The sequence below is a fragment of the Haliotis cracherodii genome, unplaced genomic scaffold (assembly GCF_022045235.1).
Source record: "Haliotis cracherodii isolate W230 unplaced genomic scaffold, xgHalCrac1.p SCAF_21, whole genome shotgun sequence".
In the NCBI taxonomy this organism is placed as follows: Eukaryota; Metazoa; Mollusca; class Gastropoda; order Lepetellida; family Haliotidae; genus Haliotis; species Haliotis cracherodii.
In genome coordinates this window covers 9,097,260-9,112,646 of record NW_027266277.1, presented here as the reverse complement: position 1 = coordinate 9,112,646, position 15,387 = coordinate 9,097,260, and the positions used below count along the sequence as shown (strand labels likewise).

At 40.4% G+C, this 15,387-nt stretch overlaps 1 protein-coding gene across 3 annotated transcripts in view; it reads left to right on the top strand.

Annotated features, from left to right (window-relative positions):
- The window catches only part of LOC139470723 (uncharacterized), a 56,790-nt gene that overhangs the window by 22,330 nt on the left and 19,073 nt on the right, over positions 1–15,387 (top strand). For all 3 annotated transcript variants that reach the window (XM_071252986.1, XM_071252988.1, XM_071252987.1), the window contains exon 2: positions 6,177–6,280. The gene's annotated coding sequence lies outside the window, so the exon portion shown is untranslated. The remainder of the gene's footprint in view (positions 1–6,176; positions 6,281–15,387) is intronic.

Genomic DNA, 15,387 nt, shown 5'->3' with positions numbered 1-15,387 from the left:
CGTCTCCTTATTGTTGACAGTAGAAACACAGCATAACTTGACCTGATCAGTGGGCGCAGTTAACTGTTGAGATTAGCTACAAACACATGGTTACCTATATACCACAACAGTTGTGTAGCACTGTTGAAATGGTTTTGCAATGGTATTTCTGAAAGTGACAATTTTATATTATTCTCTTTTACAAAATAAATCTGACTTTTTCTGTTCACTACAAAATAAATTGATGACTTTTTGTGTTCACTACATGTCCAACATTTGGGGCCATGTAATGGTTTGTCCTGACCCAAGAGCTTCACTTGTAACCATGGTGGGTCTGAATGGGGCAGTCAGTTATGCTGGAGTTAGGCCTGTGGAAATGTCCTCCTCTTTCAAAATAATGTCTGAAAAATTGATAACAGGAAAGCATTTGTGAACAGCCAACAGAGATTTCGCTCTGTCTTCATATTCATGCTTATGTAAGATTTGTCCTATTACAGAAATGCTATCTTTATGCTGTCTCCTATTATCCTGCCTGTTGCAGACCCAAGCCAGTGTTGTAAGTCATTGGAAGGTAACTGTAGTGCCATCTTTGCTGATTGCTTGTCATCCGTTAATCTACCGAACAGAACCTAAGTGGATTATTTTTCCTCATTTGTAAGCTGTGGCTTTCCTTGTCTGATCTATGATCCAACCACGTGTTGATACATTATTCAGTGGTAAGAAAAAGCAACTGTTCCAATTTGGATCCAGTGTTTTTCCTTCAAGGCACGTTGCTTCATCAGTCGTGTCCAGAAATATCCCTTGCTTCATTGATGGGAGCAGGTGAGTGTGTTTTCAGGAAATACAAGGAAACACAGTCACATTAATTCTTTTCTTATGAATCACTGTTAGAAGCACTTAGATTTAGATGTAAGTACTTGTCTCCCACTGGTTAAACAGGTTTATGAGATGGATGGATTCACTAAGTGAGGTTAAAATACCAACACAGCTCTCGGTCAGGCCATCAACATCATGACTCTCCTTCAAGGGATGCTATCACTTGAGCAGGAAACTAGAACTAATTTGCCATTACTTTGATGCCCTTTTTCTAGTTGTGATGTTGATTATTGTTGCACTACCAGGCTCTTGCGCCATTGATGGTTTATCATGGCAAGGTTGTGACCTGTGACGTATGCAAGTCTCCTGAAAGGTGTCTGGCCACACGTCTACAGTGTACTTACATTTTGTAGGTAGTGTTGGCTTGCCCTTTGACATATGTGGTACACCTGAGAAGCAGCAATACGTTACCTTTTGCTTCCAGCAATTAACAAGCTGTCGGTGTGGATGTGTACTTACTATTGTCACTCACACCTTCAAAGAGCCAGCTGCAGGGGCCCTGTGTGGGTTTTGGCATTTCTTCCGCAGAAAAAACATTTGTTTATTGATATCTCACCAAGTCTACACATATACAGAGGGTGGTGTTTATTAATATCTCACCAAGTCTACACATATACAGAGGGTGGTGTTTATTAATGTCTCACCAAGTCTACACATATACCATGTATACAGAGGGTATTTGTATTTTCTCATCAGATAATATGTTTGTTCATCGAAGTTCACATGTATATGAGTAGGGGAGACTCTACAGTTTCACCTTGGGCAGGGTTCTGTCTATTGTGGGGGAGACTCTACAGTGTTACCTGTGGCAGGGTTCTGTCTGTTGTGGGGGAGACTCTACAGTGTCACCTGGGGCAGGGTACTGTGTATTGTGGGGGAGACTCTACAGTGTCACCTTGGGCAGGGTTCTGTCTGTTGTTGGGGAGACTCTACAGTGTCACCTGGGTCAGGGTTCTGTCTGTTGTGGGGGAGACTCTACAGTGTCACCTGGGTCAGGGTTCTGTTTGTTGTTAGGGAGACTCTACAGTGTCACATGGGGCAGGGTTCTGTCTGTTGTGGGGGAGAGTCTACAGTGTCACCTGGGTCAGGGTTCTGTCTGTTGTGGGGGAGGCTACAGTGTCACCTGGGGCAGGGTTTTGTCTGTTGTGGGAGAGACTCTACAGTGTCATCTGGGGCAGGGTTCTGTCTCTTGTGGGAGAGACTCCAAGTGTCACCTGTGGCAGGGTTCTGTCTGTTGTGGGAGAGACTCTACAGTGTCACCTTGGGCAGGGTTCTGTCTGTTGTGGGAGAGACTCTACAGTGTCACCTGTGGCAGGGTTCTGTCTGTTGATGGGGAGGCTACAGTGTCACCATGTTGCCCTGTATTGCCCATGTTGAAAGCTGAAAGTGGCCTGTGATGGAAGATTTATGAAGTGTGTCCCCTGTGTGTGGAGTGGTGTAGGTTTTACTGCCTCATGGCTCCTGGTGGAGATAGGTAAACACTACAGTTTCACAAACACCAGGAAAACTCTCACCTGTGTACCAGAATGTCATCGTTAAATGACTTTATTGGTTTTCTGTGGATGGATGCAAGCTTTTAAAGGTCAACTTACAGCTGGTGTTACTTATCATGCTTAGAAGACATGGATGTACAACAGATTGACACAGTCCACTGCAGCTGTAGACCTAGGAGGGAAGCAGATGATGCAGGGACTGTAGATGTGCGGATCCTGTCATGGATTACCCTTCCAGACATACCATAATATAGAGGAAGACATTCACCAGAAACACTAGGTCTTTATTTCTAGGGAGCACAGTGTCAAGGCATATACAGTAACTCCCTCAGCTGTTACCATCCAGTCACAGTATTTGATATCAGTTTATGAATTATTCCATAGAAGGGTATATTATTTATCGCTTAGTGTCTGTGTGGTGCTATTATTTGTTAGCCTGAGATTCAGGGATATTTGTGTGTGCCGACAGATTATTTTGACTATATATAGGAACCTGGTAATATTTCATTTCTATGTATATATAATATAGAAGGCAGTTGGCACTGAAGACTGCCTTCTATATATACATAGAAATGAAATATTACCAGCATGATGTTCTACATACACCAGTATGATGTTCTAGATACACCAGTATGATGTTCAATATACACCAGTATGATGTTCAACATACACCAGTATGATGTTCTACATACACAAGTATGATACTCTATTTATTCAAGTATGATGTTCAATATTCACCAGTATGATGTTCAATATACACTAGTATAATGTTTTACATACACCAGTATGATGTTCTACATACACCAGTATGATGTTCTATATACACCAGTATGATACTCTATTTACTCCAGTATGATGTTCAATATACACCAGAATGATGTTCACTCCAGTATGATGTTCAATATAAACCAGTATGATGTTCTACAAACACCAGTATGATGTTCTAATACACAAGTATGATGTTCTATATGTATACCAGTATGATGTTCTACATACACCAGTATGATGTTCAATATACACCAGTATGATGTTCAATATACACCAGTATGCTGTTCTTCATACACCAGTATGATGTTCAATATACACCAGTATGCTGTTCAATATACACCAGTATGATGTTCAGTATACACCAGCATGATGTTCTTCATACACCAGTATGATGTTCTATATACACCAGTATGATACTCTATTTACTCCAGTATGATGTTCAATATACACCAGTATGATGTTCACTCCAGTATGATGTTCAATATAAACCAGTATGATGTTCTACATACACCAGTATGATGTTCACTCCAGTATGCTGTTCAATATACACCAGTATGATGTTCAATATACACCTTTATGATGTTCCCTCCAGTATGATGTTCTACATGCACCAGTATGATGTTCTACATACACCAGTATGATGTTCACTCCAGTATGCTGTTCAATATACACCAGTATGATGTTCTAATTACTCCAGTATGCTGTTCAATATACATCAGTATGATGTTCTAATTACTCCAGTATGATGTTTAATATACACCAGTGTGATGTTCTACCTACACCAGTATAATGTTCTAATGAAATTTTCAATCCTGGTTCAGGCACTTTCCTGTTTTGTCATCACCTTAGCACTGTCAACTAAATCGAATCGTCCATGCATATGAGAGACAAATTCCTTCTGAAATATTAACAAGCCTTAACCCTGTATAAATTCCTGACATTATGGGGAGGACCTGGTAAGTTGGGATTACACATAGGCAAGACACTGAGGCTCAGACAGATGTGTTTGAGCAGTGACAGTGGAGAATGCTTTCATAAATTAATGTAGATGTTAAACTGATTCATCTAATGGCACATATATCTTGCGGACGCAGAGAAGAGACACGTATGTGTATGCTCACCTCCACCTCCACACAACACCTGTAATAACAGTTCAGGTGTCAAGTGTGTTGGATGATGAGTTCTCTTCAGCATATTCAGGGAATGACATTGTTGTATAATGGAGCAGTGTTTGTGAATGATAAAAGTGTTTAGGTTACCTGATTTTGTGTATGGCAACAATTCATATGAATTCATTCAGCATCAATTTGGCATTCACAACACTATTGCAGTATGTCACAAGTTTACACGTATATAGTTTGTTCTGTGAGTCCATGCTATCATCCATAGGTTTGACCAAACAATGGCCACTTACACTGAGAATGAAGATATTTTAATTTTTATCATGGTCTCATCAAACACCCGTCACAACCTTCGAATAATCTCTTTGGCTCAGCTATCCTTTTTTCTTTACATTGTCTGCAATGTCAGCAGGTGTTAAGCTAATAAACATCCCAGCCTCAATCTTGTTACATCTTAACAAAATCATGCCATTAACTGAGGGCGAAGTAAACCCTTCAGATGGGAATTTGTGAATATGATAAACAATCTCATTACATTCCACAACACTGAGCTATACGTTTGGAGAGACTGACCAGTGAAAGGTAGATATTTACACCTGTGGACACCTGAGGGCACCTGTCGTTACCTTTGATGTTTGGCAGAGGTGGAGTCCCAAGTGAGACAGTTCAGGACAGCCGTGATCTAAGATGCTATCTGAGATTGCCTGGGAGTGTTCTCTCTCCCTCCTGCCTCCAGGAAACTAGCCTCATCTCTCTGTATGGATGGGCTGGGACACATGAGAACCACCATGAACATTATGACTGGTAGTAGCAGTAGAACTTGTATTATTAGTAGAACTTTTAAGTTGAATGAATATGAAAATGTTCTGTCAGCAGGTGACTTACTGTTTTCCAGTGTATTTCACTGTTTGAGGGAACAACGTGTGTAGCACAAGGGGCTGGAAATGACATATTGGAACACAATCACTGTCAGGCACATTAAGTGATCCTGGCTACCACTATTCACACAATATGATCTCACTGGGATGCTATGTTGAAGAGTAGCAGGAGGCCTAAAAATGTCTCGGTATGTTGGACAACATATTGTAACAAAACATAAAAATGACTTAAAGTACTATTTTCTTAGCTTATTTACAAGAAGTTATAAGCCATGTTAGCTGGACGTGTTTACTTTGTATTGGCCTGCTGAATGTACTGCGGTTGGTCCCCTGAACTACCATTCCTTACATGTGTCTTGTAGTGAGACAGTCCCTCAGTATACAGGTACATGTCATATCGGGATACTGCCCTTCTTCAGTCTTCTTCAGCATGTGTTCAGAAAGATTTGTCAGTAACATAAACATTCACGTATGCCTTCTATCATGTCTACCATTGCTAGTCCAGTCCCCTCATAAACATTTACCACTCCCTCCGGTTATATCCAAAGAGGGACGTTCGGGTAGCCTAGTGGTTAAAGCGTCTGCTTGTCACTTTGAAGACCCAGGTTCCATTCCCGACATGGGTACAATGTGTGAAGCCCATTTCTGGTGTCCCCCGCCGTGATATTGCTGGAATATTGCTAAAAGCGGCGTAAAACCATACTCACTCACTCACTCACTCACTTACTCACTCACTCACTATATCCAACTCAGCTTACATCTTGCTACCATATTTGTTTCCAATAATCATGTCATACATACATATTGGATGGATAATATCTGCAACATGAGTCTACATAGAGGGATTATACATATGGCTTTCATGTTTGCTGTCATTCATATTGGACGGATATTCTGCTTCTAATCGGGTCATATCAAATGACAACTTATTTTCTAATCAGCTTGAAACTGTTTCCTTTAAAACTTATTGTGTATTACAAGTCTTGAGTTTTATGTAACTTGTAAATATAAGAATGTTTGTGTGAATAAATTAACAAGGATTTTTATATATTATTATTCAGGTATTGGATACCAAGTGCAGGACATCCGGAGCAGATTTTGTTAGATGATTTTCAACAAGTTATAAAGCGATCAAGGCTGGTACTTGAGGCCTGGGCTGCATCAGGTGAGCAACCTTTAAACACGTTTTATGTTTACTCTGTGATGCCTTCTAGATAAACAAGGTGTGAACTGTGTGTGCAAAATATAATTCTAATGATGTATGGATCATAAATACTGATGTCCCCTCGGGGTGTATAAATCAGACACACATTGGTGAAGGGGATACTTTATGGCTGTTGGGTTAATGGCTGAGAGATTGTTTTCCCTCTGTGAAACAGTCTGGTATTTGAATGCACAATGTTGTGTTTTCCGGTGTTACAATTAGTAATAATTTGGTAGTAGTGCCATTTAGAGATATCTTTGAAATCTCTGTGTGAAAGCACTGTATCATGCATATAGGGCCATACATCTGTACATAGTGTACATAATTGCTTCTGTGAAAGCATAAGTTGGGTGATTATTGCATTTGAGTTGTTATGAACTGATTTTGATCTTGTCTTCAGTTCACTCAAATAAATCCCAGTTGATTAACAGATATATGTTTACTTTCTTCAAACATGACACAACTTGATTCTTATAGAAAAACATATTTTTAAATGATATGCTCAAAGTTAGAACATTGATTCCTGTTAATTATTAATCTCCTTGTAAATGTCATGGTAAGATATGTGGAAGCCGAGATCACTGGATTATTCCATCTGAGTTGTCAAGGTACTTTTGTTAATAATGAATGAGTGGTAGTACAACCCTATAGGACCTTGAAGGACCCTGTACAACCCTATAGGACCTTGAAGGACCCTGTACAACCGTGTAGGACCCTATGCAACCCTGTAGAACCCTGTACAACCCTGTAGGACCCTGTAGGACCTTATACAACCTGTAGAATCTTGAAAGACCCTGTTCAACCCTGTACAACCCTGTAGGACCCTGTACAACCCTGTACAACCCTGTAGGACCCTGTACATCCCTGTACAACCCTGTAGGACCCTTTACGACCCTGTACAACCCTATGCAACCCTGTACAACCCTGAAGGACCTTGTAGAACCTTGTAGAACCTTGAAGGACCCTGTCCCACCCTGTAGAACCCCGAAGGACCTTGTAGAACCTTGTAGAACCCTGTACAACCCTGTAGGACCTTGAAGGACCCTGTACAACCCTGTAGGATCTTGAAGGATCCTGTAAGACCCTGTACAACCCTGTAGGACCCTGTACAACCCTGTAGGATCCTGTACAACCCTGTAGGACCCTGTACGACCCTATGCAACCCTATAGAACCCTGAAGGACCTTGTAGAACCTTGAAGGACCCTGTACAACCCTGTAGGACCCTGTACAACCCTGTAGGATCTTGAAGGACCCTGTACAACCCTGTACAACCCCGTAGGATCTTGAAGGACCCTGTACAACCCTGTACAACCCTGTACAACCCTGAAGGACCCTGTACAACCCTGTACAACCCTATACAACCCTGAAGGACCCTGTACAACCCTGTACAACCCTGAAGGACCCTGTACGATCCTGTACGATCCTGTAGGACCCTGTACAACCCTGTACAACCCTGAAGGACCCTGTACGACCCTGTACAACCCTGAAGGACCCTGTACAACCCTGTACAACCCTATACAACCCTGAAGGACCCTGTACAACCCTGTACAACCCTGAAGGACCCTGTACGACCCTGTACGACCCTGTACGATCCTGTACGACCCTGTACGATCCTGTAGGACACTTTAAACATCTTGTCTGTTGCTTGTCATGTCCCCATGAACATCCAAGTGGTACTTTGTGTATTCATGACAGACAGACTTTCTTTACGGTTGAGCAGGCATACAAGAGCTGAATCAAATACACTTTGAGAAGTGAATTTGGTAACGAAAACATGGATGTCAAATAGACATACAAAGCTTGACTCATTCCATTCACTGGCTGTTGAAGGGCTACCAATTGTGGCAGCAGAACATTTGGCGAAAAGCTCTGCTATAAATTATCCTCATAAATACTAATCTGCTTTCTGCTGCCCTCCAGTTTTCACCATTCAGATGCTAGACCTTTAGTGAAGACTGTACTCTATATACTGTGCTGCTCTCCGAGATATGGGGTTATTTATTCTGTTTGTAGTGTTATAGAGATTCATGACTTACGATTGCCAAGTATAGTGCTCGTATACACTGATATGATAATGTATTATTGAACCACGAACAGCTTTCATAATATATGTATCATGACGCCAACAGTGGTATATGTCAGAAAATATTTATTTTGTTGACATTCAACAATCTTGAACTGAAAAGTTCCAGGTGTTGGTCGGGGCCAGGGGAACTTCCTGACACTTCACATGTTGTTGATATTCATTTGTTAATCTCTATTTATAATGGGTATTACTGCAAGTCAAGTTATTCAATGAGGGTCAAAGTATCCCAGTTTTCATGAGTGAGTGAGTTTGATTTTACGCCACTGTTAACAATATTTCAGCAATATCACGGCGGGGACACCAGTAATGGGCTTTAGACATTGCACCCATGTTGGGAATCGAACCTGGGTCTTCGGCGTGACGAGCGAACGCTTTAACCACTAGGCAACAGACCGCCCCCGGTTTTCATGATGTGTGATGTCTTATATCGTTCACTGCCAGGCGTAATTCCGATCTATTGGAGAACATATCGATGTAGCCTCACTCATCACTCTCCACTTGTTCACCCACATGTTTCTGATCTCCCCCATAACCTGCTACAAGCAGTACACACCCCAACTTCCTGCTGTTACACCCCCAGCCACACTAATCAGGGACTACATTCCTGACAACTCTAGACAATAAGGATGCACATAGCTGACATTCCCACCACCTTGCAACACCATGGTGCCACCTGCCAGCTCAGCCCAGCACTTCTGGCAGTCTGGTCACGCCCGCTGCTTGTAGTCGACAGTCACACATAACCAGGAGGCTTGACCAGCAACACAGCCCCAGGGATGCCCAGGACATCCATCTTCTGTCAAAGTCTATGTGGGTGTGGTCAGATGGTCTATTGGGACATATGTTGTCACTTGTGAACTGGGCTTGAGACACTGTCCTGGACAACTCACTACACGCGGTAGTCTGTGGACGTCCGGGAATCTTGTGACCTTTGATCCAACAGACCTGTAGTACCAGTGGTCACAATGGCTGCTTTGTCATACTTGACCATCAGGACATATCATCTCACAGTTGTAAAAGATATCTGTGTACCCTAACAGCTCACTCACTCCAGTCTCATCAAATACTCTTTGCAGTCTCATCAAATACTCACTCAATCCAGACTCATCAAACACTCACTCACTCACTCTCATCCTCTCTCACTCACTCACTTGTCTCATCAAACACTCACTCCGGTCTCATCAAACAATCACTCACTCAATCTCATCAAACACTCACTCATTCACTCACTTCAGTCTCATCAAACACTCACTCAATCCAGTCTCACCAAACACTCACTCACTCACTCTCACCCTCACTCACTCTCACCCTCTCTCACTCACTCACTTGTCTCATCAAACACCCACTCACTTGTCTCATCAAACACTCACTCCAGTCTCATCAAACAATCACTCACTCCAATCTCATCAAACACTCTCATTCACTCACTCCAGTCTCATCAAACAATCACTCACTCCAATCTCATCAAACACTCACTCATTCACTCACTTGTCTCATCAAACACTCACTCACTCACTCCAGTCTCATCAAACACTCAATCCAGTTTCATAAAGGCACATCATGATGTCATCATTTATAAAGATAATGAAATTGAATGGCTAAAAACGGGATATCTTTTCATTGTTAAAGGAATAAATAGAAGACCCGGGACTGGTTCCTATTTGACACAGTATTTGTGTTGACAAAGTACTATGCATTGGCTTCCCTGTATCTCCAGTCAGCAACTAGGCTAATGCAGCAGTGCTGTTGACAAGCTTATTTACTCAAACCATATTTCATATTTTTCACAAAAGAAATCTGTGGCTAAAAAAACAATATCCCCCAAGAAGCCTGCTAAAAGGAGTGTGTGAAATATTTTGACATACTGCAGTTGTCAGGTGTTTGGAGGTCTATTGTCACTCCCACTAAGACCCAGCCTATTAGCCAGGTTTGACCTTACAGGGGCTGTGTTAAGCACAAGTCACTTACGTTCCATGTAGGCGGTCGTGTCATGTCAGTGGAATAGGACATTTATGTCGACATAGTACCCAATTTGGGTCACACTCGCTGTGACTATAGAAATTCAGTCTTGTTCTGACACACAGTGAACAACAAACGTGGTATCAGTTTCAATCTGTGAAAACAGATTTGTCCACTTGCCACAGACTCACATTACCATGTGAGGGGGACACAGGCCAGTCCTGTCACTCATGTGTTATGTGTAGCTATACCCAGCCTATATACCTGTCAGTCATGTGTTATGTGTAGCTATACCCAGCCTATATACCTGTCAGTCATGTGTTATGTGTAGCTATACCCAGCCTATATACCTGTCAGTCATGTGTTATGTGTAGCTATACCCAGCCTATATACCTGTCAGTCATGTGTTATGTGTAGCTATACCCAGCCTATATACCTGTCAGTCATGTGTTATGTGTAGCTATACCCAGCCTATATACCTGTCAGTCATGTGTTATGTGTAGCTATACCCAGCCTATATACCTGTCAGTCATGTGTTATGTGTAGCTATACCCAGCCTATATACCTGTCAGTCATGTGTTATGTGTAGCTATACCCAGTGTATATACCTGTCAGTCATGTGTTATGTGTAGCTATACCCAGCCTATATACCTGTCAGTCATGTGTTATGTGTAGCTATACCCAGCCTCTATACCTGTCAGTCATGTGTTATGTGTAGCTATACCCAGTGTATATACCTGTCAATCACATGATATATGCTACATGTCCACATCGTAGACATGTCAAGGGACAGTACACGATGGGGGCAAAAACTATGTCCCAAATGTGGCCAAACCTAGATGTGATAGTGACATGTTTTACTTAGCAGTTATTTTTCACTTTTTTGATGAACAACAATTACTAGAAAATGTGTGATAAAATATATACAACAATTGCTAGTACATGTGTGATAACATATATTTATATATACAACAATTGCTAGAAAAAGTGTGTTAACATATATAAACACAACAATTACTAGAAACTGTGTGATAACATATATATACTCACTGCCAAAAGAAATGCGAACCATAGAAACATATAGAGAAGTATGTACATTACGAAGAGATGTTTCCAATGTGTACCAATGAGTTAGTAAATACATACATACAGTATTTTCTTGAGTATAGTGCGCACCCATGTATAATGCACACACCCCTCTGGCGGGTTCAATATTTTGGAAAAAAAGAAATTTGAATATTATGCGCAGAAAAAAAATACACCGTACCCTTTCAGTGAAGTCTGGCAAACCAACGGGTGATGAGAAATTTCGTCAGTACAAATTCGAAATTTGAGATAAAAAAACACCAGACATGTTTATTTACCGTTTAAATAGTATTTATTGTTCTGCTAGGTATTGTTTTATATCTAGGGATTAAGATTACCTTGTGTATTTTCTCGTAAACTAAGCCGGAAAAAGCAATCAGCTGTACACACGTTTTCTTGGAATCTACTGGTGATTCGGTCAAGACACACCCAATGATATAACTTTATAGGATTTTTAATGCAAGGATCGGCAACAATTGTATCTGAAACTATTTTTTTTATCAGGAATAATATATTCCATTATTTATTTTCTTAATTATATGCAGCCTTGACTTAACATATTAAAAATAATAATAACCCTAAGCAAAGCAGGTGATCGCTATTCCCGGGTATTATTTTTTACATGGACCCAGTCTGACCAGTCGCCGTCAAGGCTCACGTACACGTGATCACGTGATCGCGAGAATTTCATGTTGACATATAATTGTCAAACAAAAACAAATATGACTTTTAACGAGTCAAAGTATGTCATTTATGATATATGTATCCATTCTCTGTCAACTAAAGTTCGTTTCAAGGCGTCAATAGCGGTATTCTGACCATGGTTGCTGTTAATAACGGGGAGTTGTGCGATCGTCCAATCGCTTCACACATGATTTCGCCGAAATTAATGAAAACAATATTAAAAGGAATTTTGAATAAAATTAATGAAATAAGTTACAAACATAAGTCCAGATGTACAAAGAACACTTTTTATAGCCAGACAGTGTAATTACATGACTAATTTACGTATTTCAGTATGGATTTGTTGACATGGTATTTCTGGTGTTACGTGCTCACAGTAATGTCTTTCCATGGGGGAAATAAAAAAAATCCAAACTCATAATTCGTGTATAATGCGCACCCCCTTCTACACAGCTGTGTTTTTTGGAAAAAAAGTGCGCACTATACTCAAGAAAATACGGTATATATATATCATGATATATCAGATATTTATGCCTACATTCACTAGTGCTGATAGCACAATAATACCTGACTAGGAAAGACTATATGTTCCATATAACGTCAGCAGTTGTTGCCTTGAATATATCCTGATATTTACACATTTTGTCTTTTATTTTATTCTATTATGATGTGATATACATTATGGTATAAATCCTGTACCATTGTGAAGCACTCTTGCTTGACAACGGTTTAAGGATCTATTCTGAAATGTTGCATCACAATAGAATGCAATTGTCATCCATAGAATATCTTTTCTTTACTGTCACTTAGCAACTTCTATATATGCCAGTTAAACAGTTCAATATATACATTGATCATATAGTAACAATAGCTGTGATAAGTTAGAGTGTGAAAGTAATGTAGAGGCAATACTGTTGCTCTCAGTTGGCACTTGGCCAATGTATGGAGTGATTCCGTTATCCTACGGCCTTGCATGTTCGGGTTTCCATCGAGGCTTCCCATTACATGTGGCTTGTTTCTTTACATGAATGTGTTCATGTTTCATATATTTAAATGGCAACCACAGGTAACATCATTCTCTCGTGGTAAAATAATTAATCAAGGTTTTTCTCAAAATATAACAGTTTACAGCTTGCTGGTGTTTCAGTCCAATCCATTAAGTATCCATGAGACCTAACAAGGGACCTAATCATCGCACTGGCAGGCTTCTCTTTGATGTGTGCTGGGTAATAGTCTTTGTTTTGTCTGCAGACTAGGTTAAGACTGTCCTGGAGTTGACTGATGATCAGACGCCTTGATGAGGCCATGTTGTCTAATGTTTCCAGCCCTGCTGATGCAGAACAGGCCTTGCTGCATCCGAGTCTCAAGGATGCACTGCATTCATCTTTTAGGGGCCATGTGTTAATAATAATGTCAGATTTGTTGTTCCTGTCATTGAATCATTACACTGATCAGTCAGGGAGGTTTATTGATGTTCGGCAACAAGGAGGAACAAAACAGAATTTGTCAATAAATTTAAGACATACTTTTTACTTGACATAAATCAGTATAACAGGGGTGTGGAAAATCAATGCACAACTTGTCCCACTTGTCCCACTTGTTACGTGAGATCACCGGACGAACAGAGGAAGCTGAATCATTTGTCCATTGACAACCAAACAGAGACCTTCATGTCTTGTCAATTTTGATCAAAATATTCATAAGGCCACACAGCCAGTCTAAGAATTGAATTCAATGTATACATATTTATTTTCATCAAGTCTCCTTTCTAGTAATATAGACCTTCTTATATGATATAAACAGTTATAATTTGACATAAATTCCATGTCTACTATCAGTGATTCAAGAGGTTCCTGCAGTTTTTAACTCCAGGGCAGAATGACTTTCAAACAAACAAACAAACAAACAAACAAACAAATAAATAAATAAATGACATTTATGTTTATTTTTGTTTGAGTGGAAAAGCTGGAATAAAATCTGTGAAACATGAAAGTAAAAAAGGTGTGTCCTAACAGCACTAAATATTGCTTTGAAAAGGTGTAAACATGGTGAGTATGACCAATCCAGCGGTGGAGGTGTTCCTGTTTTTCTGATGTGCATCATGCCTTACAACAAGCTGCCTGGTTCGAGTGAGTGGTTGATCAGAGTATCGATGTAGACTGTTGCACATCATACTCAGAAGCAGTGAGTGAGTGAGTGAGTGAGTGAGTATGGTTTTACGCCGCTTTTAGCAATATTACAGCAATATCACGGCAGGGGGACACCAGATATGGGCTTCACACATTGTACCCATGTCAGGAATCGAACCCGGGTCTTCGGCGTGACGAGCGAACGCTGTAACCACCAGGCTACCCGACCGCCCTACTCAGAAGCATGTCAAGTGGCACTGAACTTGTTGATCCAGATGGAGGTTCAGGGGTGCAACCCCCATTTCTTCACATGCCTTTATTTAATACATGTTAACTGAGCGCTTGGCCAAATCACTTGTCACTTGTGAGTTACATGCACACACACCCCTTCCTTTTTCAAAATCCGGGATGTATGGTTTGGTTTTCATGTCATTATTGCCTAGCAATGAACAGATTTTGTTACAAAACACAATTTTTGTCAGTCTGGACAAGTAGACTCTGTGTACTGATAAGTGAATTTTTATTGTTCGCTTGTCAGGGAACAACATCACAATTTTGATTTTTTCCTACACCTCTGTATAGCCAAAGTGCAGTGAATAGATGAGGATGGAGTTGGCAATGAAGTGTATTATTTGTAGGATATCTTTTGCAATGATTTCTCTTTTTGTCTTATTTTTAAGTTACGTCTTTCTGCTTAAAGTCTGCAATACTGCATAGGAGCTGACACTAACAGAATTACCCTGTCAGGACATGACCTTGACATGTTAAAGGTCAAGGTTAGTTGGTCAGAGTTGACAGACTCATAACAGGCAACAATGCTCTTGCTGACAAATCATGCACTTTAATCTATTTGGTATTTGTAATGTTTTAATAATACAGCTGACAGAATATTGCTGACAACAGCTCTTCGTTTACAATGAGGGATCGGCATTGTCAACCAGCGAAGCTTGAACAGCTGTTACATATTTATTTACATATATTTATCTGGCATCTTTTGTGATCTCTCATAAATTTATCATAAAAGTGGGACAAAGATGGTTTATCCTTTGTACAATGGTAAATTCAAACTGGCTTTGTCAGTGTCATATTTCAAGGTGTCATGGAGACAATGTTGCCTTGACAA